The following is a 27396-nucleotide window of genomic DNA, read 5'->3' as shown; positions in this document are numbered from 1 at the left end:
ACCTTGGATTAGTGAGAAGAGGCTCAGACCCAAAGAAAAATTATAAAAAATGATAAAATGATATTGGAGAAGGAGAATGTGTCAGCAGATCATTTTCAGCAGGGATGGGAGAGGGGTTCCAAGAAAGCCTAATATAGAAGGAAACAATACTGGGCTTGAGTCCAAGAAATGGAGTCCAAAGTCCATCTTTGCCCCTTATTACCTGCATGAATGGGAAAGTTACTCAGCATCTCAAGCCTCAGTTTCCTCAGCTGTAAAATAAAGAGATTGAACTCAGTGGCTCTCTTCCAGTGGTACATTCATGACTTTATGAGTGATCCTGAACCAGTCACTTATTCGCTTGACACCTCAGTTTCCTCATCTGTAAAATGGCAGGGTTGGATGCAATGACCTCTAAAATCTGTTCAGTATTGAAAGCTTCAACCTGAGTGATCTACTTCCTAGAGGAAGTGGATTTGGGTGAGCACAGGTCATACTTTTTAGAGGGTACTTTCCCTCTAGCCTGGAAACTACCAGCTCCTCTAGGACAAAGCTTCCTTCTTTACAGACTGGGATTCTTAGGGACCCTGGAGGATTCAGTTTTCCCTTTACTCTGCCAACATCCATTGGCTGACTTCCCCCATTTTTAGAAAGTGAGTGATAAATACCCACGGCCATTTAACCATTATGATACCAGGTGGCTTTTTCAGCAGAAAAGGTTATAGCTTTGTTTTATTTGAATAAATGTGTGTTCATTGACTCCTATGATACTGGAATCACGGATGTGGTTAGGAACAAGATTCACCTTATTTTATGGGCAGAGGGAGGAGAAAAACTGAGTCTCAAAAGGTAAGTCACTTGTCCAGGGCGCCACAGCTAGCAATCGACAGTGCTAAGACCTGTTCCCCCTTTGCCCCACCCAGGGAAATCTTAAAGAGCAATGTGAATGACTGTGTATTATAGAGGTGTCAAGAAAGCAACAGATCCAGAGCTAGAAGAGATGTGGAGACTATTTAGGACTTCCAGGGGTCCTCAAACAACGGCCCATGGGCCAGATGCGGCAGCTGAGGACATTTATCCCTCTCCCCCAGGGCTATGAAGTTTCTTTATTTAAAGGCCCACAAAACAAAGTTTTTGTTTTTTACTGTAGTCCAGCCCTCCAACAGTCTGAGGGACAGTGAACTGGCCCCTTATTTAAAAACTTTGAGGATCCCTAATTATAATTTTGCAGAGAAATAAATTGAGGTTTAGTGTGGTTAAGGGACTTGAGTAGGTTACACAGTTTAACCGTCATCAAAGACAGAATTTGAATCGGCCTCTTTCAAGTCCAGAGCCAGTGCTCTTTCTAATGGAATAAGTCTCCTTCATCACGGAATCCATTCCAGCTTTGAGTTTGGGATCCACACAAACATGACACAAGAGACTCAGGAAGAGAGTCTTTGGCTTTGATATCCTTGCCCATCTGGATATGGATAAGAGACATTGCACTGAATTGATTATTCTTTCCCTAGAGCCTACTGAAATTAAAATATCAATGAACTAGGATCCTCAATTAACTAATTTTTATTCTACTGAATTCTCCTTTTAGGAAGAAAGGGCAAACAATAATTACATGAAGAACCTACTTAAAGTTAAAACAAACAAATCAACAAAACCCTGAATGTCCTTAACTCAATCCCTTTTCAATGCAATCATATTTTTATCATCCATGGAATCCAGTGGCAACATTGTGGTAGAAATTCAAATGAACATCATGGGCCATGGTTCATAGGAGCTAAATTGTCTGTATCATACAGCGTCAAGTGACAGAGATGGCATTAGAACAACGCCGTTTGGGACACCAAGGCTTCCCTTCCTCTCCACCCATGACCTTCTTCTGCACCTTCTCAGTGTTCATTTTCTCTTCTTGTTGGGAAAGCCAAAGTCCTAGGGAATCACTTCAAGGCCCAGAAGAGACAGAATCCATTCTGTACCCTGGGCTGAGTCAGGAAAATGGTCACGTAGACAACTACATCACAACTATGGGCAACTTGAAAAGACTTAACGACTCAGTCCAATGCAAAGTCCGCTCACACATCCAGAGAATTTATTTTGAAGCTTGCAAGTTAGCTATCTCCTGAAAGACAGGGAGGGATCCAAGACACACAAAGACATTTGTGGACGCAGCCAATGAAGGGACTTGTTTTAACTATGAATGTTGTTACAAGGGCTTTGTTGTTTTTTCTTTAAATTGGGAGTTGGCAGAATAAAAAAAAAATAATCATATGTAAATATAAATAAAAATAACAAATATAAATATATATAAATAAATAAATAATATAAAAATAAATATATGCATAAAACACAATAAATTACATGATAATATTATTACATATAATATATAATTCATGTTATCTATAACATATTACACACCAATATATATCATATACATTTATATATATTTTTTCACATATGTGTGTGTGTGATATTTTTTAAAAGATGGATGAAATGTATTAGAAAAAAAAAACAAATCTGGGAGAAAGAATTCTGGGCTTTGAATGCCAAAATCACTGATGGATGGGACTTCAGACACCATGTAGTGTGTAGGCCCTAAGCTAGCTTGTGTGAATTCAAGCATGAGTCCCTTGGGAGTAGGAACTGTTTTTTGTTCTTCTTTGTATCCTCCGTGCTTAGTCCAGTCCCTGGTATACAGTAAGTATGGAATAAATGTGCTGCTACTATTATGTGCTTTGATTATGAACCCTTAGAATGATGAATGCTAAGGACTCCTTCTCAAAAGATTATTTTGAGTTGCTTACAATATATAGAATTACAAAGGAAACCAATTATAGCATTAAGACATAATTATCAAAATATTCAGAAAATAGGATTCTCACTCACTGCTACTGCTCCTGGTCTAGAGGGCACATGAATGACTTGGATTGGATGGCTAATCTGCCCGAAGCCATCCAGTGAAAAGGAGGGACCACCCTGCTAGGAAGTCGCCCGTTCTCTTTGGGGCAGCGCTCTGCAGGATTGTCAGAGACTTTCTATTCCTTTATTTCTGTTGTCCCTGACATCAAGCCAGCCTTTCTTCTCTTCTGTTCCACGGCCTTTTGGTTCTGCCATTGGGGCAAAGCCGAAGGTGAGTCTCTCTTCCCTGTGATAGTCCTTCAGATCTAAGGTACCCCCTAAATCTTAATGGAAATTTAACCTGAGAGACTTACACCTGCCCTGAAACTTTGGACTTGCTCTGTACTTTATGATGGCTGATTTGTCTCCGTCGACCATTCTCTTCTCTACTGAACATCCCCAGTTCCACCAGCTGACCTTCATAGGATACGAGTTCAAAGTGAGACTGCCCACTCGATCCCGGACAAAGGATATTAGTCTGCCTTTAAAGGCAACAGATCTCAAGCCATCTCTGACCAGCTGTGCAATCCTGGGAGTCACCCTTCGATGACTTCCTTACCCCCAAAACAAGAGTCTTCTTCTATAAAATGGGGATCATGTTTGTACCAACACTCTCCTGAGGCTTCAGAAAGAAAGGTGCTTTAAATACTTTAAAAGTGCTACAGGAACTTCAGTTATTATCATAGCAGTTATATTTTTACAGGTTATTCCCACATTTATTCAAGACATTTGTGAGTGACCCCTATGGAAAGTTCCCTATCAACGTGTCGGGAAAGATATTGAAGTGGAATCCAAAGCTCAGCTCTGTTCACAAACACCCCAATTCCCATATTTCTGATCTGTCTGAATCATTCCTAGTGAATTAAAACTTTTGAAGAGCTCTTCTGCTTCATTACCAGCTTTGAATAATATCACTAGTATCAATAGATATCAATAATATCACTAGTTATGATTAATTAGTGAGGTTCTCGATCTGTAGTACTGAGGTTCTGGCAATTAGAGAATTGATTGACCCTCAGTTACCGGGTGACTGGGGCCGAATGTCTGCGATCCTGGAGCTCCCTTGGTAAGCCATGATTTCATGCAGGAGCCTGACGAGAGATGTACAGAGCCAGAAAGCAAGTTCAGGGGCATAATGAGCTTTCTGTGTCATACTTGAGGGAGAGGATGTGGATTAGGTTTCAGCTGGTGAAATATGCTGTTGGCTCCTCAGCTTTAAGGCTTCTTCTCTGCCTGCTGGAGATTACTTGATTGTTCTAAGCTACAACGTGGGTTGACTTAGCACTTTCCTATGATAAATGAGAAGGATCCATTTTCAGCCATCAACCCACGTTGATGCAGAGGAAATTGTTTTATCGAAGTTCCCATTGGCTCATTTATTAATTCATCCAGAAAGCATTTCTGATGTCCTCTGATGAATAAAAATACTGAAGGAATAAGGCCCCGATTTAGCTTCAAGAAACCCAAACCCCTCCGTTGGAAAGGACTTCACGGGTGCTTCCAGGAGAATGGAATTTCCTGCAGAGGATGTTCTACTTTTCATTTTGTTTTCATGTTCCCAGTATCTAGCAAAACAAAACAAGGATATGCTGATTTGAAGCGCAGTGGAGTTGATTTGGGTGGAATAAAGTGGAATCCATTTTATTAGGGGTCTTCTAGACCAATTTTGTATCTGAGAAGGACTTTCTAAGACTCTAGGCAGATAGTTTATAGTTTAGTAGGGGAGGTCAGACATCTGTAGGGATAAATATTATGGGATGCATGATTACGTGGAAAGCCTTAAGCAAAGTGTTGGGAAATCAGATGAAAGATCTCACAGAGCAGGGTGTGGGAGGCAGAAGTCTCCGGAGGAAGCAAGGGGATGTGTTGCTGCCATTTTGCTGTGTCCCAAGCTGATGAGCAGGTATCAGTGACTCTGACTCTTTGTGGGCTGAGCTGTTTCTCCCCTTGGTTGTGCCTTTCTTTCTAGCTTCTGTCTAAGCCCCACTCCCTTTGGAAAAATGACTTTTCTTTCAAACACTAGTCTAGGGCTAATGGTAGATGATTACCACAATTGTCAGCCCAGCCAGGTAGGGCCCAGCCATAGCTTCTGACTATTTGCTCTAAATAAACCCCAGCAAATGTATTCTCTTTTCTCTGGAAAAGTTATAGAATGGGTCAACAAATTCATCACTTAACTTGAAGCCCACAGACAGAAATCAAGCTCTGGACAAATAGTGCCCTTTAAACCTCTATCTTTTCTTCTAGCTATTCCAAAGTTGCCCTAACAGTGAATTCAAATTCATATAGTAGCACTCGTTTTTAGTCAACTGATTGGTTAATAACTTTGTCATCTCTATTGGCGTAAGAGATAAAGTGAATATTTAAGCACAAAAGGGTAAATTTTTTAAGGAACAAGGATAAATTCCATACTCTCTCCCAAAACTGTGTGCCTGCCCCCTGGGGACTGTGAGGGGTGACATGAAGAATCATCAGCTTTGATCTGTAATCTAAATGGTTTTCAATGTCAAGATCCATCCCAACATGTCCCCAGCATGATATGTCTACACAGATCTGGGTCCCTGTATCTTGGAACACTCCTTTGCCATCCCTCCTTCCTGAATCTACTTCTCTGATCCTTTTTTATCTACAAATCTATAGAGTCAGGAAGTCAGGAAGATGCTGCCCAAGGTCAAGGCAAAACACTGATTCCTGTGGCATAAAATAATCTCTAAGATTTGAACTGTCTTAATTTCTACATCTGTTAAAAAAAAAAAACAACTAATTGGATAAAATGATCTTCGAGGAAGGCATGATCTGTTCCTCGATCTCCTCATCTGTAGAATGAATTGATTGGACAAAATGATCAATAAGATCCCGTCCTTCTTCACACTCTATCCTATCAAGTCAATCGATTGATCGGAACTTCAGCTTACTCATTGGTGAAATGGGGGGAAACTGCTGGGTTATCATAGATTCGGGTTATGTCTTCCTCTTTCCTTGCTAGTGGCCAAAACAAGAACACCAACCCCCAATCCCAACAGAAACAGCCAATAGAAAAAGGTGCTAAAATAACAACGGCATGAATCATGTGGGTGGTCCAGGCCAACAAAAAACAAACCTTGGGAGAAAACATCTGTCTATTTTGCTTAAATTGTTTTCCCGGCATGAGACTCAGTCCACATGTTGGACCAACTGTAAATCCTAAGAGCTACCAGAAGTTACCTCCATGAATCACTAGGGAAAGTGAATGTTAGAATAATTTGATTTGGAGGATTTAAAAGAAAAGAAAATCAAAAGTCAGATTGGAAATCCACTCCCTACCAAGCCCATGCAGGTGGGTAAATGATGTTTGAAGGAACAAAATAGTCAAAGGATGACTTGCCAGGGCTGCCCGTGATTATCCTGGCGGGGTGTGGAAATCTCATCCTTGATTTTCATTGAATCCATCTGTTTTACCAGAAAGTGTCCAACTACCAAAGCAGTGAATATTTGCCAGGAGCCCCAGAAAGCCTGTGCATGATCTGAGTCAGAACATTCTGGATGGTCGTTCCAAGGGAAAAGCTTTGACTGAGGCATCAGTCCATCAGTGAACAAGCAATTAAAAGGCGCCTGCTGTTTACCAGGCACAGAAGCTGGAAAGACAGCATTGGGATAGTTGTTGTCCTTAAGCTCACACTCCAAAGAGAGAAATGGAACAGTTTCTTTGCCTCTGTACCCTTATGAATCACAAGATCAAAAGAGCAAAGTTGGGATAATCCCAAATAAATTTTTCAGGGCTGAGAGGGGAATGGTTGTTTCTATGAACTCCAGAGCCCAAGAAGGGAATTCCAGAAGAGGTTTTAGGGATCACCCATTACAATCTTGATGAGGAAACTAAGATGGATTCGGGGAAAGTCATTGCCCAGGGCTATCCAAGAAGTACCAACGACTCCTGCCGCTGCCGGGTGCTTCATGTAAGTGGGGAACATGGCACCTGTAGCATCAGGACAGAAACTTAGAACGTAGCCACTGAACAGGTTTATAGATCATCGGCCCTGGACAATGGCGCACATCCCACTTAGCAATCCATCATTACACCCGTGCGGGCCCATCTTGGGGATCCTGCCATACTCTCTGCCACAGACTCTGCTCCCCTCCTGGACAATCCCCTTCCTCTTTCTATCTCCTGTTCCTGCGCTGAGAACAATAATCAATTCAATCAAGCAATAATCAGGCAGCGTGCTAGAGGATGCTTAGAGAAATAAGAAGGAAATAATCTCCATTCACCATCATCTTCCATCCTGATGTGGTACCCTTGCTGCTGAGAGCCTGGGACCAATGACCAAGCTCTCTTCCCGGCTACCCCTCCCCGATACGTGTCACAAAAGCAGCTTTCCCTTTGGTGTTTATATTCCCAGATCCCCTCTCAGTGTATGGCCATACAAAGGATTTTAAATGGAAGGTCTTAAAACAAGGGTTCATAATTCATGTGTATATCTGTGTCTGTGTCTATATCTGTGTCTGTAATTAGTCCCTTTGGTAATCCAGGATCACCCCTTCTCAGAATGTTTTTAAATGCATAATATAAAATAGAATAACAAAGAAAGCCATTCATATAAAATACAATAACATTGATAACAACAACCCTTGTGTACCTTGTGTGTAAGAATCACATCTGGGAAAGAACTTAGAAGGTCAGAACTGATATAAAATTGGTCTGCTACCTCATCCATTCTCTCATCTCATAGGTCTTCGCCCTCACCACAAGATTCTGGAATAACAAAATGGAGATTTAAAAAGTCTGGGCAGCACAATGTACTTAGAATCAAGAAGACCTGAATTCAAATTCTTCCTCAAACCCTGACTAGCTGTGGACTCTGGAGAAACTCCTGACCTTCTCCGAGCCTCTCCTGCTTAACTTATAAAATGAGGGAACTCGCTCCACTGAACTCTAAGACACTCGCAAGCTGGGATCCTTTGTATATCTGGGTCAAAGCCCAAGGTCCTTTACACCGTTCCAATGCCAAATTTATCTTTACCATAATTTTCTTTTTTTTTGTGAAATGAATCCTCAGGGGTATGTGCACAAAAGGAAACAGGTAATTAGCAATGAAGGTCAGCTTCTGGAGAACTCATTCTCCTCTGTGAGATAATATCAAAAACAAACGGGAATTGATGTTGGAAAATGGGAGGCGCTTTTGGCAATCAGATCCAGGGAATGGAACGTTTCAGGGGGATGGACGCTGTCAGAAAGCTAACCAGAGAGCTGATGTGTTCATGGCAGATCCTGCTCCGGTTCTGGTCTCACTGCCAGGGAAGTGACAATGGATCGTGGCTCTGCCCATATTACCAGAACCATCCAGTTCCAGGAGCCACAGCCAAAGAAGGTCATTGATCAGAGAGTCCATGGGGGGAAGCAGTGGAAAGAATGTGGGGTTTGGAATTATAATCCTGCCTCAGCCACTTAGTTATGTGATTTGGGAAAGTCAGTCTCCTATTTCCAGCCTCAGTTTCCTCATCTGTAAAGTGGGGCTAATAACATGATTTTAGTGTGAAAATCAACTGAGATAACATTTGAAATGCTTACTAAAGAGCTTGACACATAGTAGGTGCTACATAAGTGTTTATTATTATTATCATCTTGGCAATTGAGATAACATGTAAACTGTTTTGTAAAAGCCTTTAAATATAAACACTAGCTGTTATTGTTAATACTATAGAGGTCATGGATTTAGGAACTACCACGGGAGTTGGAAATGTTTAGCTTGTTTTTACAATGTTTTTACAAAACTTCTTTTGAAGACATTAAGTAGGAACATAATTTGTGAGTCACAAGATTTCAGAATTCAAAAGGCTCTCAGAAGCCCAATAGTTTGTCATACTTCTTTCCAACACAAATGGCAGTGACCATAACCATTGAATGCCATTCATTCTCTATCTGTATGTTGCTTGGTGCAGTGTGTAAAGTGACAAGGGCTAGATCAATGCAAATATTATTTTTCCATTTACAGAAGAGCTGAGGAGACAGTCTAGTACAGTGGGAAGAAGACTGAGCAGAAAGTCAGAAGATCGGGGCTCATCATTCTTGGAATGACCTCAGACGGTTCAATCCATCTCCCTCAGTCTTGACAGGATTAGTTCTAAGGTCCCTTCAATCTTAAGTGACTTGTTGTATCCCAAAGGGAGGAAATAGCAGTTGATCCCAGGCCTCCTGACAGCAGGTTCGTGGATTTACTATTTTAGGCATTTATTAAAATATTAGGAAATGGAATTATGCTTGGAGTCTTCCTCAAGGGCCCCCTGACATCCCCCACAAGTTGTCCTTCTGCCTGGGCCTGAACATTTCCAGGGACAACGTGGTCAGGAGGGAATGTTTGCTTTTGGCCGCGAGTCAAAGCTCAAAGAGTCGGCACAATGGGAGTTTTAAGAGAAGTTCAAAAGATCAAAGGAGAACCAAGTTAGACTGACCTTCTGAGAGTCAGGATTCAGAACATTCCAGAGTTCATTTCTTTTTTTAAGAAAGAGTCAAACTAACAATCTGGGTTGGTCTCCCTTGATGGCTAGAATAACTTGAGGTCCTATTTTTGTTTTGAGAGATTATACGGCATGCTCTTGTTCAATGACCTCTGGGTTTTTGAAGTCTAAGCCAGTTGTACCTAATTTCTGGCAGTTTCAGCCAGCTGGGAAAGTGTCCAATGCTCCAGGTAACAGACAGAATTATTTAGTGTTAAACCTGTCTAACTTAGTTTGGAGAGACCTATCACCAGTAAGTTGTTCTTTTGGTGACAGGTTCTTTGGCCAGGCTGACCCGTGGTTAGTATCCCTTTATCTTTTTTAATAATTTATCTTTTTTTTTTTTGGAAGAAATTAGCTTTGTTTTATTTCTTTTGTGTCTCACCAAAAAAAAAAAACAAACTACAAGACTAGGAGGACTCTTTTGCCTGGTCGGGCTCTAGCTGGAGTTTTATGTCGTTATTTAATGAGAACAACCTGGGGACCCTCCACCCAGAGGGCAGAAACCAGGATGTGAATGATGTCAAATTCACACCATATACAGACTGGGGTGAAAAACGGAAATGTCCCAGTTATTTGACATTTTTAGTGATGGGTGTGGGAGCATTATCAGGTGAAGGAATTAAGTTGTTATTTGTTTTCTATTATTACAAGCAACACCTCCTCTGCCCCCTCAGCTCTTGCCTCACCCCCAGCCTGACAGTCCATCATTTTGACATTTTATGAGTTTCTCCTCCCAAGAATTATTTGGGAAAAATGTCTCATCTACGTGACTTCCTTCCTGAAACAGCATTTCTGACACTTGGCACACTCTGTTCCTGCCCAAGCTGGCCCTGTGAGTTTTCTGAGACATATTCATGGGAAAACAAGTTATTTTCCAAGCCACTGGGGCTCCTTGCAGGGGCTCTTATTTTTGCCTGTTTCCCCAGTGCTTAGCAGAAAGCTTTAAAAGTGACTGAACTGATAACTCTGCTAGTCCAAACCTCTTCCTTTTGGGATTAGGAGACCCCAAAGGAGGGAAATTCTCTTCTGAAGTTTGTACTTAGTTACAAAGGCAGGACTTGAACCTAGATTCTCAGAACTATAAGAAGAACTCTTAGGGATCCAACCCAACCCCCCCCTCTTTTCCTTTAACCCGGGGTCTCTTTGTAAGGGCTGACATATATATGTCACCCCAATTTATGAAGCACAGAAGCATGCATCCCCTTTGAATCACTCACCAAAAGCAAACCAGGTGTGAAAAAAACTTTACTAAATCAGAAAGGATCATGTGGCTTTGTGTCATTACGTGGAAATGGATGATACTGGGCAGGAAATATCTTATGACTGATAGAAAGACAAAGACAACCCCATGACTGTATAACACAGTCAACTAGTTCAGAATGACAAATCCCAGCACCAGGTCACTTGAGAGGTTGGGGGGGGGAATTCTGGGACATTTCTGAGGAGAGGGAGAAAGGGGTTGGGTTTTTTTTTTGGTGGGGTGAAAAATGGGGAAGAATTTTCTCTTCCTCTCTTCCCTATTGGCATTTATTAATTTGAATAACTTGGTGAGCTACAAAAGGTCTAAAGGTATGGAATTCTTACTGGTGTCCCAAGCAATGTCCCCTCATCAGCATTATCTACATCAGGAGCAAAGCGATATATTAAGGAAAGACAGCTTTAGGAATCCTTCCACCTTTTGGAATAGAGAAAAGGGAAGGGTTTTTGCTCTACCCATTTGCCAGACAGCTCCCAAGTCCAGCAGTACCATGAGAACTTCCTCATGGGAAAAAGGACTTTCAGGAAGCAGGAACAATGTGTGTGATATTGGTCCAACAGGTTTTCTACCTGTACACTTTGCTACCAGTTTACCAGTCTGAAGCCATCTCTCCTATGACCTCCTGTGTGCAAGAGAATAGACCCTGGCTTTTGAAAATTGTATGACTTATGGCTTTTCAGCAAATCTTTTTTTTTTTTTTGGTAAATGGAATTCTTTTTATTATTATTATAGCTTTTTATTTACAAGATATATGCATGGGTAATTTTTCAACATTGACAATTGCAAATCCTTTTGTTCCAACTTTTTTCCTCCTTCCCCCACCGCTTCCCCCAGATGGCAGGTTCACCAATACATGTTAAATATGTTAAAGTATAAATTAAATACAAATATACATGTCCAAATAGTTATTTTGCTGTACAGAAAGAGTTGGACTTTCAAATAGTGTACAATTAGCCTGTGAAGGAAATCAAAAATGCAGGTGGGCAAAAATCGAGGGATTGGGAATTCTATGTAGTGGTTCATAGTCATCTCCCAGAATTCTTTCCCTGGTTCAGCAATTTTTTTTCTAAAAACGGATAAAGTTTTCTGTAAGTTGATTGATGATGGGGATCACACCAGGTAAGTGAGAATTTTAGCAAGTCCAGCTAAGCTTAGGGTTGCCCCTTGGAATATGGAAAGAGTAATGATCAGTTTTCTTCAGGGTTCCCAACCCACCCATTTGAGTGAAAATTGGGGAAATAGCCCTCGAAGAATAGTATCTTACAGAGCAGATATCCAGGGCCCATGAATGTGTGCTGTTCAGGAGCCCTAGAAGGAGGAGAACACAAATCTTTTTAAGAGGCTGAGCATATTTTATATTTATTTTGTTGTTGCTCTTGAGTATTTTGACCTGTGTCTGACTTCTTTGTGATTATTTGGTATTTTCTTGGCAAAATTACTGAGTGGTTTGCCATTTCCTTCTCCCCATTATTTTACAGTTGAGGAAATGGAGGTATACAGGGTCAAGTGACTTGCACAGTATCACACAAATAGTTAATGTCTAAAATCAGATTTGAGTCTTCCTGATTCCAAGTCCAGAGCTCTATCCACTATGGCACTGCCTGGCTGCCCTCACATTTACTTACCTGTGAGCATATTGTTCAGCCACAACAGAATAAAAGCACCATGAGGACAGGGCCTATTTTGACTGGTCTTTGTAGCCTCGGCACCTCAGACAGTACCTGACACACAGTAGGTGCTTAATGAAGGACTTCTGAATTGAATTGATACATCAACCTGTAAATTGCTGAAAAACACCATAATGCAGTCAAGAGAATATGGCATTTGGAGTCTGTGCAGAAAATCTGCCTTCATAAAAGGGTCTCTGGCCCTTCCTAATTTTTAAAAATTTGAATAACTTATTTTTCTTCTCTGGATCTTAGTGTCTATCTGCCAAGTAAATCAGATTAGCCTCAATCATTTAATGTCCCTCAAGCTCTAATTGTATCATCTTAGGAAACTAACCATTGTATATGTGGGGAAACTGAGGCATACAGAGGGGGAACTACTTGCTCATGGCTATATAGTTGGTAAAATATGGGGGGAAGTAAAATATGGGAATGAAGGGAAAGGGGGAAACATGAGGAAAAATTCCAAACAACAAAAAAAAGGTGAAAATACTATTGATGATGGCCAAAGCTACGTGGGCTGTGGCCGTGACCTTGTCCCCCGCCATTTATAAAAATGAGATGGGGTTAAGCCCCCTCCAAGGATTTCCTTACCTTGCTTGAACCAAGAATTCCCATGGGAGTAGGGAGCCAAGTACTTGGCCAGGATGCTCACAGGAGGCCGGCCTCGTGGCTCTCATCTCTGCAGATTTCAATTCCACCAGGATAACTTGGGAGTTTGTCATCACTGTCTCCTCTGCTGTAAACACGATAAAAAATGTTTGGCGTCAGCTGGCTTGGATTAAAGTGTAAATTAAATCCTGCATGTGAAGCCAGTGGCTCGTTATCCACACATTCCCTGAACTGGGCAAGCCCAGTTATCGTCAGTGGCCAGCGTCCGGGGAACAAAGATCCTGCCTCCTCAGCTCCAACCAGCTCTGGTCCCCACTTGGATAATCACAGTTAATTTTGTATAAAACTTTTCTTAAATTGCTTTTTGCATTTTATTGGGTTTTTTCTCCCCAGTAGTGTTCTATTTTTCCAAATACATGTAAAGCTAGATTTCAACATTCATTTTTCTAAGACTTTGTATTCCAAATTTCTCTCCCTCCCTCTGCCCAAGACAGCAAGCAATCTGATGGAGGTTAAACATGTGCAATCCTTTGAAACATATTTCTATATTGGTCATGTTGTGCAAGAAAAATCTGACCAAAATGGGGAGGGAGGAAGGGAAACAGGAGGAAAAAAACCCAAACAAACAAAAAAGATGAAAATATTATTGCATAGAACTTTCAACTTTGCAATGTGCATTTCTCATTGAATCTATTTTGAATGAAATCTTTCTATTTTCTCATCAAATTATTTAAACTTTGAGATTCTATCCAACTCTGTAATTCTATAAAACCCACGATAACCTAGTGAGGCAGGGGATATTCTTATATCCACTTAATAGATGAGGAACTTGAGGCTCATAGGTGACTTCTGAGGGTCACACTGTTAATGAGTCTCAGAGTTAGAATTTGTGCTGTACTTTATCACCGGGGAGAGGCTGACTCTAAACATAAGGTAGAATGGATTGCCAAGCAAACAAGCATTTATTAAGCACCAGATATGTTCCGGAGGTGAGAATACAAAGAAAGATTAGTCCAGCCCCTAAGCTTAAGGGATACATCAGTTGATGGGAAAAGTGATATGCAAACAGCTAAACACAACTAAGAGATGGAGATGACCAATGGAGCATCTCAGAGGGAAGCACTGGCATTAGGGGCATCAGGAAAGGTTCCCCAAAGAAGATGGGGCTTTATCTAGGACTTCCCCATCTGGAGGCAGAGATGGGGAAGGAAGAATCCCAGGTGTGGGGACAGCCAGGGGAAAGGCTCAGATTTGGAACGAGAAGACATGGTTTCATTTGATGACAAAGCTTAGTTTGGGGAGATCTGGAGATCATCTAGCTTTGTGGAAGGAGGACTGAGCCTCAGGGTCTCAAGACGTCCAGTTCTGGAGCCAGGCTACTTCCATTCCAGGTGACTACCTGGTCCCTCTCCTCCTCTCTGGACCGCTCCATCCTCCTAGATAGGATGGGGCCTGGGCAGGTAATGTTTAAGGCCCTTTAAACACCACGCTCCTGTGGGTTCTGGAAGCACCCACAAGCCCACATGGACACGGACACACAAGCGAGCCCTCGCACCCACTGCACACTCACACAGAGGCTGCTCTGAGCGGGACCTGGGGGGATTCCAAGGAAAATAAGCCTACACGAGGTCAGTCCTATCAGCCGCATGAGCAGGAAATGAGCTCAGGCAAAGCTGAGATAGAGACAGTCTCGGTTCTTTGTGAAGGATGTGGCCCAAACTCCCTGCCTGGGATCAGTCATAGGAGTCCTAGGCAAGATGGCGAAGAGTATTGAGAACCAAAATTTAAAATGGGCAAGATCCTTGTTAGCCCTTCATTTCACTGGGGTCCAGAGAGCAGAAGTAAGACATTAAGGCAGAGTAGATAAAGCAGGATTTGAACAGAGACTTTTGACTCCAAAGCCAGGGCTCTACTGGACAACATCCATGGTCCCGTGATCTTGTGGGTGGGCACCTGCCTCCCGATCCAGCCATGACGTCCAGTGGGTCCCGACGGACACAGCATGTCTCAGCCAGTGGCCAGCCTTTGGGTGATCTTTTATTTCATTCATCTACATTATTCAATGAGATTTTAATAATGATTAATAATATTAACAACCTACAGTCAAGAGGAGGTGAGTTCAAGTCCTATTTATGTCTCATATTAACTGTGTAACCCTGAGAAAGTAAATAAATCCCAGGTCTGTAGAGGTCTAAGGTACTATTTACTACTTATACCATCATTAAAAGCCATTTAAATAACACTAAGGTTAACGGAGAGTGCTACAAGCATTTTATTCTATCACAGAGACCTGGGAAGTAGACACTCTTATTAGTCCCATTTTATAGATGAGAAAACTCAGGCTGACAGAACATTGAAGTGATTCAGATAACTAGGAGACCACTAGGAGTTCTTGAATTCTCAAATGATTTGCCTTGAAGTCACTCGGGAAGTAACTGGCAGATTTTGACTGTGGACCTGTACGTTCTGATTCGAGATCTAGTGTTCTTAAATATCGCCTTCCTTCTGAAATAAATGAACCACCTTTTGATTACAATAGCAAAGATTTAGGGTTTCTTTTTCTTAATCAATAGACTGGTGAGAGATTGTCTAGTTGTCTTGAAGGAGTAGCGTTACCAATAGCATTGTGAAGGCAGGGGAAAGAGCAGCATGAGCAAGAGCAAAATAGATCAGAAATCATGGAACTCCTATAGGTGTTAAGGACTCTCGTTTGTTCAGACTACCGAGTACAAGGTTTGGAACAGTCCAAGAGAGCTTCACTCATCAGTGTCCTGGATCACTCCAGTTATCATGGGTAGAGTCCCTCTCAGAAGAATGTGTGTAAATGCACAAAATATCATTATTTTGTTATTGTAACTTTTTATTTACAAGATATATGCACGGTAATTTTTCAGCATTGACAGTTGCAAAACCTTCTGTTCCAATTTTTCCTTTTTCCCCTACCCCCAGATGGCAGGTAGACCAATACATGTTAAATATGTTAAAGTATATGTTAAATACACTATATGTATACATGTCCATGCAGTTAAAATATCATTATTAAAAAGAAAATCAGAGATGAGTGAACATATGTCTTTTCTCATACGTAAATATATACATGTATTCCTGTTTATGTATATTATATATAACATTGCATTTATAAACGATACATCATCGTTATATCACTGCACCATCACCTTCAGGCTTCCTCTAAGTACCTAGCATCTTCAATTTCCTTTCTATTTATTTGTGTCAGAGGAAATAGAGAGATGACCACGGATCAAGAAAACCTGGATCGAACCTGACTGCTGACCCATACCTAGATGTCTTTGTGTATGTCCTAAAAAGTCACCAGCCTCCTGAAATTTAGCCTCAGGTGGAAAGCTGCTGGCATAGAGAATGTTGTTGGACAGAAGGGGAAGTCTCTGAAAGCCTGCTCAAGGCATTTTGGATTTCCAGAGACCGGGAGCAATGAATGATTTGACACGGCGGTTATATATGAAAGGTGCGGGGGGGGGGGGGATGGGCAGATAGTAGGGTGTCTGGCTTGTGAGAGATTGCGTGTGGATATGCCTATGAGTGTAAATGAACATGCAGGAGATGCATCAGCTGTTAACGGCCATCGATGACTGGGTCATTCACGAAGAGAGGGCCTAGATTTTGGGAAAGGAAACATGTCTGAGGGAACCCAAGGCAACCACTAAATTTGATGGGAGAGGAAACCAAAGGATACTAGAATTAAGTTCTGGCCAGGCCGCAGGTGGAGGCAGTTCACGCTCTTGCACAAATTCTTGGTTGTAACTCACAGTATCTGTGAGTTATTTATTTAATTAATTTAATAGTTAATAAGTATTAAGCTATTTAATAATTATTAAATTTTCTATTGTCTGATGTTAGAAATATTACACAGGTGCCCAGTAGGCGATGGGATGGGGAGGTGCCTAGTGTGTGGCTTTGTGTGGTACGTGTGTGTGCAATGTGGTGGGAGTATGCACAGCTCAGCCCATGCACCTGGGGCATGCACTTGTGTATGTGCAATACAGTGTGAGCAGGAGTGTGTAAGGCTGGGTGTATGCAATGCAGCGTGAGCGGGAGTGTGTACGCCAGGGTGTGCACTCGTGTGTGTGTGTGTGTGCAATGCAGCGTGAGGAGTGTGTAAGGCTGGTGTGTGCAATGCAGCATGAGCAGGAGTGTGTGCAATGCAGTGTGAGCTGGAGTGTGTAAGGCTGAGTGTGTGTAATGCAGCGTGAGCGGGAGTGTGTAAGGCTGAGTGTGGCGATGCAGCGTGAGCAGGGGTGTGTAAGGCTGAGTGTGTGCAATGTAGCATGAGCAGGAGTGTGTATGCCAGGGCGTGCGCCCGCGTGTGTGCACATTCATGGGAGGAGGCTGCCGGGGCAGAGAAAGGTGGCGGAGGGGGAGGACGGTGTTTGGAAACAGGCTGATGCCATTTTCTCCTCCTGGAATTGCGTTTTCCTAATGAAAGCGCAGGCCTGTGGAACACTCCCTCCGCCAGAGCCGTTTCTAGCCGCGTCCGGCTTCCTGGCCGTGTTGAAAGAAATGAAACACGAGCCTGCGTCTCCATTAATATCTGGCCGGCTGGTGCTGACACACACATGACAGCCACAACCGACGGCTCTGTTAGGGAGCCTGAACCCTGTGTTATCAAGGAGCTCCTTCCCCGCATGGGACGGATGTCTGGGGGCTCGGGCCCCGCTGTTTGGACCCGGATTGGCCCCCGTCCCGGCTGAGGGGATGTCTGAGGCTGGTGACCCATTGGCTAAGGGAGGATTCCGTGTCCTCAGGGAGTCCCAGAGGGAGAGGGGAGAGGAGAGCCGTCCGCATCTCGGGGCCTCCAGCAGCCCGCTCCCCTCCCCTGCTCAGGACAGAGGGTTCAGTTTGGTGACTCGTTGATTTGAGGTTCCCAGCAAGCGAGTCCCTTTGCTCACTAAAGAGACGAGTGTCGTCTCCCTCCGCGTAAGAGGCTCAGGCTGCCCTCGCGATGTTCGCCATGGACTGAGAAGTCAGACACTGTGGGCCTGCGTTTCATGTTCTCACGGGACGAGACTTGCCTCTCTCTAGTTCCCTCGTGTCCACGGCCTTGCCCGAAGAGGGGCCCTCATCCTCGGTTCTCTCCCGCGGCCTCCTCCGGGTCGGCCGGTCTCCCTTCCCTCCATTTCTGAGGAAGCTCTTCCCCCGGCAGCTTCCTGATCATGTCTCTACTTTCTTCCATCTCCTTCCCCTGTCGCCTGATGCCCACAAAACAGGCCCCTGCCACCCCACGGCTCTGCCCTTTGCAGCCTCATCTCCTCTTCTTCCCTGCACTTGTGATGGTTTGGCCCAAGTGGGCTCATTCCCTGTACGTTTGCCCTGTTGCCCCTTTCCCAGCTCTCTCCCTTTCTGGCCCTCCCAGCATTATTCTCTCAGGTTCCTCCTCCAGAAACCTCCTGGCTTGCTCTCTGGTACCATCACCTTCAGCGGCTTCCATTTCCTTCGTAGTTATTTGTGTCGGAGGGAATAGGGAGCTTACCCCGGGTCAAGAAAACCTGGGATCGAACCTGACTGGGTCCATACTGTGAATTCAGGGAAATCACTTAGGCTCCAAGTGTCTCAAGCAGCTCTCCAAGACTCCAGATTCAAGAGCAGGTGGAGACGGAGCAGAGGGAGAGACTCATTGGGAGTTCCACAAGTCACGGACAGGAGGCTGGGAGGTTTGTAGTGAGAAGGGACTTTGGAAGGACTAGATGAGAAGGAAATATTGGGGGCAGGCTCAGAAGTCAAGAAGCATTTATTAAGTACCAGGGCATTATGCTACACACTGGGGGTACAAAGAAAGGTAAGTATGTTGTCCTTAGGGGGCTCGTGGTCCCACGGGGGAGGCAACAGGCAACGGCTAAGTACAAAAAAGCTAGAGATTGGACAAACTGGAGATAGTCACCAAAGGAAAGGAACCAGAAATATAGGAGAGTCCCATCAGGCTTCCTGGAGGAGGGGGGCTGTTAGCTGAGGCTTGAAGAAATCCAGGGCACCCAGGAAGCCAAGATAATGGACATGTGGGAGAACAGTGAAAATTCTCAGTCAAGAGAGGAAGTGTCTTGTTTGTGGAACAGCCAGGAGACTGTCTCACTACTGGTACCAAAGAGTATTGGTTGATTGGTCATTGATTCTTGATGGTCTTGGGCCTCTCCATTGCCCACCATGGGCTCTCAATTTCATTACTTTTTTGTTTGTTGTTTGGTCATTTTTCATTTGTGTCTCACTCTTTGTGACCCCTTCTGGGGGTTTTCTTGGCAGAGATAGCAGATGGATTGGCTATTTCCTTCTCCAATTCATTTTACAGAGAAGGAAACTAAGGAAAACAGGGGACTTGCCCAGGGCCACATAGCTTGTAAGTGTCTGAGGTTGGATTTGAACTCGGGCTTTCCTGATTCCGCAGCCGGTGCTTTATTCATTGCACCATCTAGTTGCCCTTCATTTCTTGTTAACCCAGATTCATCTTTTAATCTCTTGGCAAACCCACGACCCGGAGGGAGCAGGATTCAGCTCCGATCCTAGAGAGAAGAGGAGGGAGATGTAGATGGCACGTGGCGGTGCCCAGGTTGGGCGGTTGTCACTGTGGGCTCTTGCCTGCCTTCTGATGTGTGTCTGGCATTCTCCACTGGATCCAGCTGGTGTTGACATGAAACATCTGCTTTCCCGATGTACACATTGGCCAAGATGGAGGGTTTTAAGGGAAGTAGTCACAGAGCAGCAAAAATACCAGCAGCCTTTCTCCATGTCCATTCTTCCCTTCCTTCCGTATCCAGTCTGTGGCTTGGGTTTGATCTTTAATCTGTCATCATCTTTCAATAGATCCTTGCAAAATGTCATCTGTAAATGGACCCAAAATGACCCTTTAGCTTAAAAAACAAGCTAAAATGAAACCAAAATAAGAAAAACCAATGGACTCCTAGCTAGATGAGATCATGAAGGTCCATCTCCTCCTTACAGAGGAGGAAACTGAGTGCTAAAGATGGGAGAAGGCCACATTGTGGAATCAGAACCTTGGCACAAGTACTTAAACATGACATCCTGTGGGCTTTCTCTTCTCTAGTGTCTATTGAGCATCCTGGGCTCAGCAAGAAGACAAGAAAAGCGTGATTCATGGTTCCTTCCCTCATGGAGTTGCTAATTTCATGATGGACGAAAGACTCAGACGTCAGCCTTTCCAGAGCCAACGTCCACATGGCTGTGCTCTAGCCACTGGGCCACTCATGCTCCTCCTGTATGGTCCAATGTCTTCACCTTTGTGCTTTTATATCTAGTTATTTCAACCTAACTCTCCCCCATTTCTACTTGCCCAAATCCTACCACTGCCAAGGACTCCTCCATGAAGCTCATCCAAGTCATTGCAGAAATCCAGTTCAATACACAAACCAACTATAGTTTCTTAAAATTATAGAAGATGATGAATTTCTTCAAAGACCAGTGTGGGCATTATACGGAATCTCTCACAAGGCTGCCCTCTTTCAGATTCTGGCTTGGTCAGTCCTTCCTCCATAGAACAATCTGTCTAAAGAAGCAGGAATCCTTGATGGAGATTTTCCTTTCTGGGAAACCGACACAGGATGTTGGTCTGGGGAGGTATGGTTTTAGGTCTGGCTCCTATCTCAACCACCATCCCATAATCCCTGAGCAATGGGGGAATAAAGATGAAGTAAAGGTCGTCTCCACCTGGGCAGTGATGGTGATGGGGGACATATGTAAATAATTAGGCATTCAGAAGAGTAGGTGGAAGGCAATCTGAAAGAGGACGCCATTGTTCGGAGTGGGAAGGGATGAGGCAGGGGCCAATATGCCTCCTGCAACAGGGGATATTGGAGCTGAGTCTGGGAGGAAGCAATTCTAAGAGGCAAAGGCAAGAGAGGAGGCTATTCTGTGAGTGAGGGACAGCAATTGCCTCGGCCAGGAGATGGAGGAGCATGGGCAAGGAAGCGCACAGAGAACAGCATGACTGGAAGGAAGGATTTGTCACGAGCAATATTCTGGAAAAGACAAAACAAGACCAGGTCACGGTGAGACAAGCAAGTCTTAGCATGGTCAGCCTTGGATTAGGAAAATCACTTGGGCAACTCTATGCTGGGTCAATAGAGATTCGAGCTGTTATTCCATCATTTTTCAGTCAAGTCTCTGTGACCCCATTGGGTTGCCTTGGCAAAGATGCTAGACTGGTTTGCCATTTCCTTCTCCAGCTCATTTTATGGAAACTGAGGCAAACAGGGCTAAGTGGCTTGGCCAGGGTGACACGGCCAGTAAGTATCCGAGGCTGCATTTGAATCCAGGTCTTCCTGAATCCAGGATTAGTGCCAGTGCGCTGCCACTGCCTTCCTATGAAAGGAAGACTGTTCTCGGTCCGGGTGATGAGTCCCCGAGTGAGAAGGTGGGTGAGAGAACGAAGGGACGGGGCAGCCGAGAGATGTCATAGAAAAGGAACCGATCTAGCGACTTCTGGGCTGGAGGGGCTGAGAAAGAGTGGGGCTCCGGAGCTGGGAGCCGGGGTGCCTGAGGACGGGCTTGCCTCGGTGAGAATGGGCGGGAGGGAAGGAGAACGAGCCCTGTTTGGGACACGCTGAGGTGGAAAGGCCACCAGACCATCCAGTCAGGGTCACATAGCCATGTGGGATGGGCAATCCCAACATCCTCCATTCCCTGATCCGGAGTCCTCCCCACATCTGGCGAGCTCGTTCTCAAGGCGCTGAGGTCTGGGCCATTCTGGGTTCTCTGCCCTCCTGAGTCGCCTTTAGCTCACACATTCTCACTTTTGAGGTGCCTCAGATTCTGACGCAGCTTCCAAGCCCCCCGTTCCGTCCCCATGGGATGATAGAAGGATGCTTAGAAGCTACAGTGTGAAGTCACGGGAGAGGTGAGCCCCGAAACTGTCCCCACACAATGACCTTTTTTAAAGGAAGGTTGCAGCGTGGTCCCAGACCTGGGTCCTGGGTGTGTCAGGGGGCAGAGACTCAGAGAATCTCAGGGATGGCTGATGATGCTGTAACTAGGGTGGGGCCAATAGTGCTTTGTCTAAAGGGAATAAATTTAAAGGGCTAGTGCGGCATCTGCAACCCTTCAGTAGCTTGGAAATTAAAGAGTTTAGCACCTGCTGTAGTTTACAAGATTCTTTAGAGAATTTGTATTTAAAACAGGAAGTGAGAGCAGAGGGTGCAGCACTTCCTCCCCCAGGGGAGCGATACCTCAGCGGGCTCCTCCCAAGCCTCCTGTCTCATTAGCCGCCCTTCCCCCAAAGCCAAAGGAAAACAAAAACCAATCCGGGGCTCCCTGGCCTCCGACCCCGCTCCTGGGCCGGGGCTGAGCAGCTCTGGAGGCCAGAGACGGCCCTGTCAGGGTCCGAGGAGGCGGTCCCCAACAGCGGGAGGTCGGAGAGGAAGCTCGGGAAGGTGGGGGCTTCGGCAGGGGGCTGCTGAGGGAGCAGGGTGGGGGTGGGGCGTCCGGCGGGATTGGAGCTTGATACCCTCAGCTCGGAGATCCAGGATGCCCACATGGTCCTGGGCGGACAGAGCGGAAGGGAAAAGCCCAGTTTCCCACCCACCCCTCAGCCATTAAATCCTCCTAATAATAAAGTGGACTTCCCATAGAGAGGATGGATACCTATAATTATATATGCTGATGCATGTGTGTGTTCTTGTATATGTCTGCATGTGTACATGTGAGCACACACACTCACACAATGCACAAATACATGCACATGTGCGTGCAGAGCTACACACATGCACGCACAAACAGGCACACTCTCACATATGCATGCATACACAACACATGCATGCACACATATGCACCCACACATATGCATATAGGCACATATACACATGCATGCACAAATAACTATACTCACGCATGCACAAAAATACAACACTCACACATGTACACACCCACAACATAGGCACATACACGGACGCATCTACATATGTGTGCGCACACATACAACACACACGTATGCACATTCACACAATGTACACACATGCACACTCACACACATGCATACAGGCAAATGTGCCTGCACGCACAACTTACACATATGCATGCACATATAACTATACTCATGCATGCACCCACAACAGACATATACATGCATGTGTGTACACACATACATGCACACTCACATAATGCTATATACGTGCATGCACACACAACGTATACACATGTACATAGACATGCATGTACAATAACAGCACATACATGCATACACAATGCAGCAGTGCATGTACTCACATAATGCCCATATATACATACGATGTACATGCACACAGCTACACAATGCATGCACAATAACATAGCACACCCACACATGCATGCACACATATAATGCATGCATGCTCACACCATGCACACATATACACATGTACACACTCACATGCAGACATGCATGCATTCCCTTCTTGGAGTCCCGGATGGAGAGCTCAGGGGACGTATAGTCCAGGCCTTTCAGTTTATAGATAACATGACTGGGTGATTTCTCCCGGTGCCGGGGATGGAGGCTGGGCCCGAAGCCGACTCCTGAGTTCCAATCTGGTTTCAGACACTTCTGAGCTGTGTGATCCTGGTCAAGTCACTTGACCCTTTCTATCTGTTTCCTCATCCACAAAATGAGCTGGAGAAGAAGATGGGGAACTCTTCCAGTATCTTTGCCAAGAAAACCCCACTGGGGTCTTGAAGAGCCAGACCTGACTGGACCACAAGGGGGGCGTAAATGTCGGATGGAGAGCCACTGCTCGCTGCGCACTCCACGCGCTGGTTCGGGCCTGGTCGGGTCCCTCGTCCCTTTCTGCAGAGGGCGTTCGCTCTCCCTCTCGGCCCCCTTGGGCCATCTCCAAGGGACGGACGTCCGGGCTGGGCGAGCCCCCACCTGGCTTCCCCGGGACCCCGACCGCGTGACATTTCTGCCCATTGTATGGCCGTTGGTCTTTCTGTATTTCTCATCAGCGTTAAAGGAGGGAAAACTTGAGCCCAGGAAATGATCCTCTCGGTAACAGGAAATAGGTGTTTGTGCAGCTTGAGGGGGAAATGAAAAAAAAAAAAAGCGAATGGAAACAAAGAGAAAGAAATGAGGCAGAAATTGGGCCTGCGGGGGACGGAGATGGGGGAGGGCCGGCCTCCTCCCAAGAGGCTGCCGACTGAGCTCTGGCCCCTTCTGCCCGGGCCGGTCCCCGTCCGAGGGCGATCGGGAGCCCCAGTCCGACAGAGGCCACCTCTGCAGGAAAACCGAAGCACCTGGATTGCATTAGAACGCACCTCGCTGCCACAGGGGCTGATGAGCCCAAAGTGCTTCCACATGGCGCCTGCGGAGAACGACACTCCCTCCTGTCTCCCCCTCCAACCCTCCCCAGGACTGCAGACTGCCCTCCCCTCTCAGCCAGCAACGGTACGGCCGGTTCTACATCCAATCCAGTCAGAGGGAACATGGCATCTCACTCCGGCCAAGGAACGGCTCATGTTTGCAGCACATCCCGGCTCCAAGACTTTAGAGCTAGATTGTGCCATAAAATTCTCTTAATCCGACTCCCCCATTTTACAGAGGGCGAAACTGAGGCTTATACGGGGTTGGAGAGAAATTACAGAAGTGAAAGAAGCGGGACATAAATGCAGATTACAGAACTATCCCGATGACCGCAGAGGAAGGGACATCAATGCAGTTCGTCCCATATGCGAACCACAATCTTATCTATGATACATAGGACACAAGGGTGTCCAGTCTCTGTTTGACTGTCTACATTGTGGGGGGGACCCCTTACATCCCAAGGTGGCCCATTTCACTCTTGAATAACTATAGAGATGAGTTGATTTTTTTCAACAATCTGAAATTTACTCTGCAATTTCCACTCCTAATTCCTATTTTTATAGTAATGGGTCAAGCAGGAAGAGAAAAACATATCTTTCCCCCAGAGAGCTTTTCAGCTGTTTAAAGATAGCTGACATCTTTTCTCCAGGCCGATCAGGACCCATTCTCCCTCCCCCCCCCAATTTATCCTCATGCAGATTGAAACTGAAAACCTTCACAAAGCTGGTTATCCTCCTCTAGAAATGTTTAATCCAGACATTACCCAGTCACGTTATTACCATATCAGATCTCCAGACCAAAATTTACCTCCTTCCCATTCACCTAGGCCATTATCAAAGGAGCTTCGCTGTCAGGGTTCTTTCAAGGTGCTAAGTAAGTGGAATTGGGGAGACAGTGGTTAAATCTAGTTTAGCACTGATTTACTCCTACAACAAATAATGGTTTCCTAGTGATGTAATGATTGGTGTGTACTCAATGTGGAACATATAAGGAGGAGCTGTCAGGGCCAGAAAGGACAAGTGTACTAGTAGCTCTCAGAGCCTCAGCCAGGATTCAGCTGGGGAGATTCAGAAGCCAGAGAAGCCAGGTCTCTCAGAACCAAGGAGAGAGATAGGCCTCCAGAAAAAGTAGCCGAGCCCCAAATGAAGGAGACAAGACTTTAAAGGAGACAATAAAGGATTTGGACTTTAACTCCTGGCTGCGTTTGGGGTGATTACTCTGAACTGCAACTAAGGCTGCCTCCAGAAGCCCCCCAAAAACCTGCTCCCAGAGAACATTATATTTTAAGAGAAGAATACTACATTTTGGCGCCCAATGTGGGGCTTCTAAAAAGTGTGTCAATCGATTCTGTTACCAACCCACCTTATGAATTTCTAAGGCCAAAATGTTTTTCCCTGGCCACTCTTCTCTTTATGTATTTGCCATCTGTCTGTTAGAATATAAGCCTTTGAGGGCCGGTACTGATGAATTTCTATCTCTTTAAACCAGCAGTTGTGAAAGTCTTGGTCCATAGTAATCACTCAATAAATAGATTTAATTTATTCAATCATTTGAGCTAACATATTCTTTCTAAACTATGGTTTTGGTTGGTATATTTTGAGATCCTGACCTCCCCCAAACCAGCTTGATCTTTATTAGCTTGAAGTCCATTAAAAATCCTGATCTTTTTCAGAAAAAAAAATAAAAAGAACCATCTTGTGATGAAGTTATTTTATTTTATTAAAAGGGTAACATTTTCCTTTTATTTCTACTAATTTTCATCTTACTAGATGTTCTATGTTCTATCCTGCTGAGCTATAATTGGATTCTGACTGTCATAGATCATGGATCCATTGAAATGTCAAAGTATCATTATTTTCAGAAGTTGAACACAGAGAAGTTGTTATTTCCCCATAGAATCTCCAAAATTCAGCTTTTTAAAATACCTTCTGTTCTGACATTCTCTGTTCTCCATCCTAGCTCTGTCACTCTGTATTACTTGTTCTTCGGTCTTTTTCAGTCCTGACATTCATGGTTCCAAGTTCTAAGATCTCCTCTCCCTTTGCACTCTTGCTTCTTGAGATGCTCCCAAGATGTTCTGCCTTTAGATATTCTGGGTTTCTCTCAACTTTGACATTCTGTATTCTACAAACTCAATCAGCTCTGACATTCTATGTTCTAATGCAGCAATCAGTTCTGACATCCCATATTCTAAGATCCTTCTCTCACTAATATTCTGTTATATATCCCCTTGTTCTATGAAAGTAAGCCAATGGCATAGGCAAAATAAACTGTATGGTGATGAGAATGCATTTTGGAAGTGGGGCTTTCATCTTCCCTTTTCCTCCGGGGGCCTTTCCAAAGAACTAAAAATCAGCACCTGTCTAGAAAAGGACCCTGAGTACTGTAGGTGTATGGGTTTGAAAAACCTGCCAGTCGCTTCTCATTGAAGCAATCAGAAATGCCATCAACTGTAATGAGAAGCACCCTGATAGAAAGGAGAGTTGCTTAGCAACGGATTCCATGATTGAAACCCTTATTGATGCTTTGACTACAGATCTGGGAGAGGAGCGGTGAGGTGACAGCCACAGTCTAAAATCTCACATTAAAAATAAATGTCTCCCCTATCTTGGGAAGAATACAGAGGATCCAGGAAATCTGTTGTCCAGTTAGACATCTTTCCCCGTCAAGTTTCAAGGAGGCTGGCTAAGTTTAGAGAAATTGGAAAGGAGGGCAAGGGGCACAAAGATGGCTCTGGGCCCATACTGCGTCCTCAGTGCTACTGAAAGCTTATTGTTTCATTCGTTCCTTCTCCAGATCTTCATCATTTTCCAGGACGTCACCTGGATATCCCCCAGATCTATCAAATACCTCGTGGTCCAAAAGGAGTATGGCTTTTTTGAACTTGTAACTTTCTGATTTCAGTTTTTACTTTTTTATTAAAGCTTTTTATTTACAAAAACATATGCATGGGTAATTTTCCAACACTGACCCTTGCAAACAAAGCCTTGTGTTTGATCTCAGTTTCTGAAAAGGCAGTCCCATGAAGTGGCTAGCATAGTGCCTGGTAGCTAGGAGTACTTATGAAATGATTGTGGCTTGATTGATCCGTGGCCCTTGCTCTCCCACGGTTAAACAGGGCTGTTTGTTTTGACTCATCCCTCACTCTCACCTCATGTAGTCATTGTTTTCCAAATGAGATTATTCTGGATCTTGAACTTCTC

Source organism: Antechinus flavipes, chromosome 2, assembly GCF_016432865.1.
Source record: "Antechinus flavipes isolate AdamAnt ecotype Samford, QLD, Australia chromosome 2, AdamAnt_v2, whole genome shotgun sequence".
In the NCBI taxonomy this organism is placed as follows: Eukaryota; Metazoa; Chordata; class Mammalia; order Dasyuromorphia; family Dasyuridae; genus Antechinus; species Antechinus flavipes.
The sequence above is the reverse complement of the archived record's forward strand: the minus strand, read 5'-3'. Positions refer to the sequence as shown.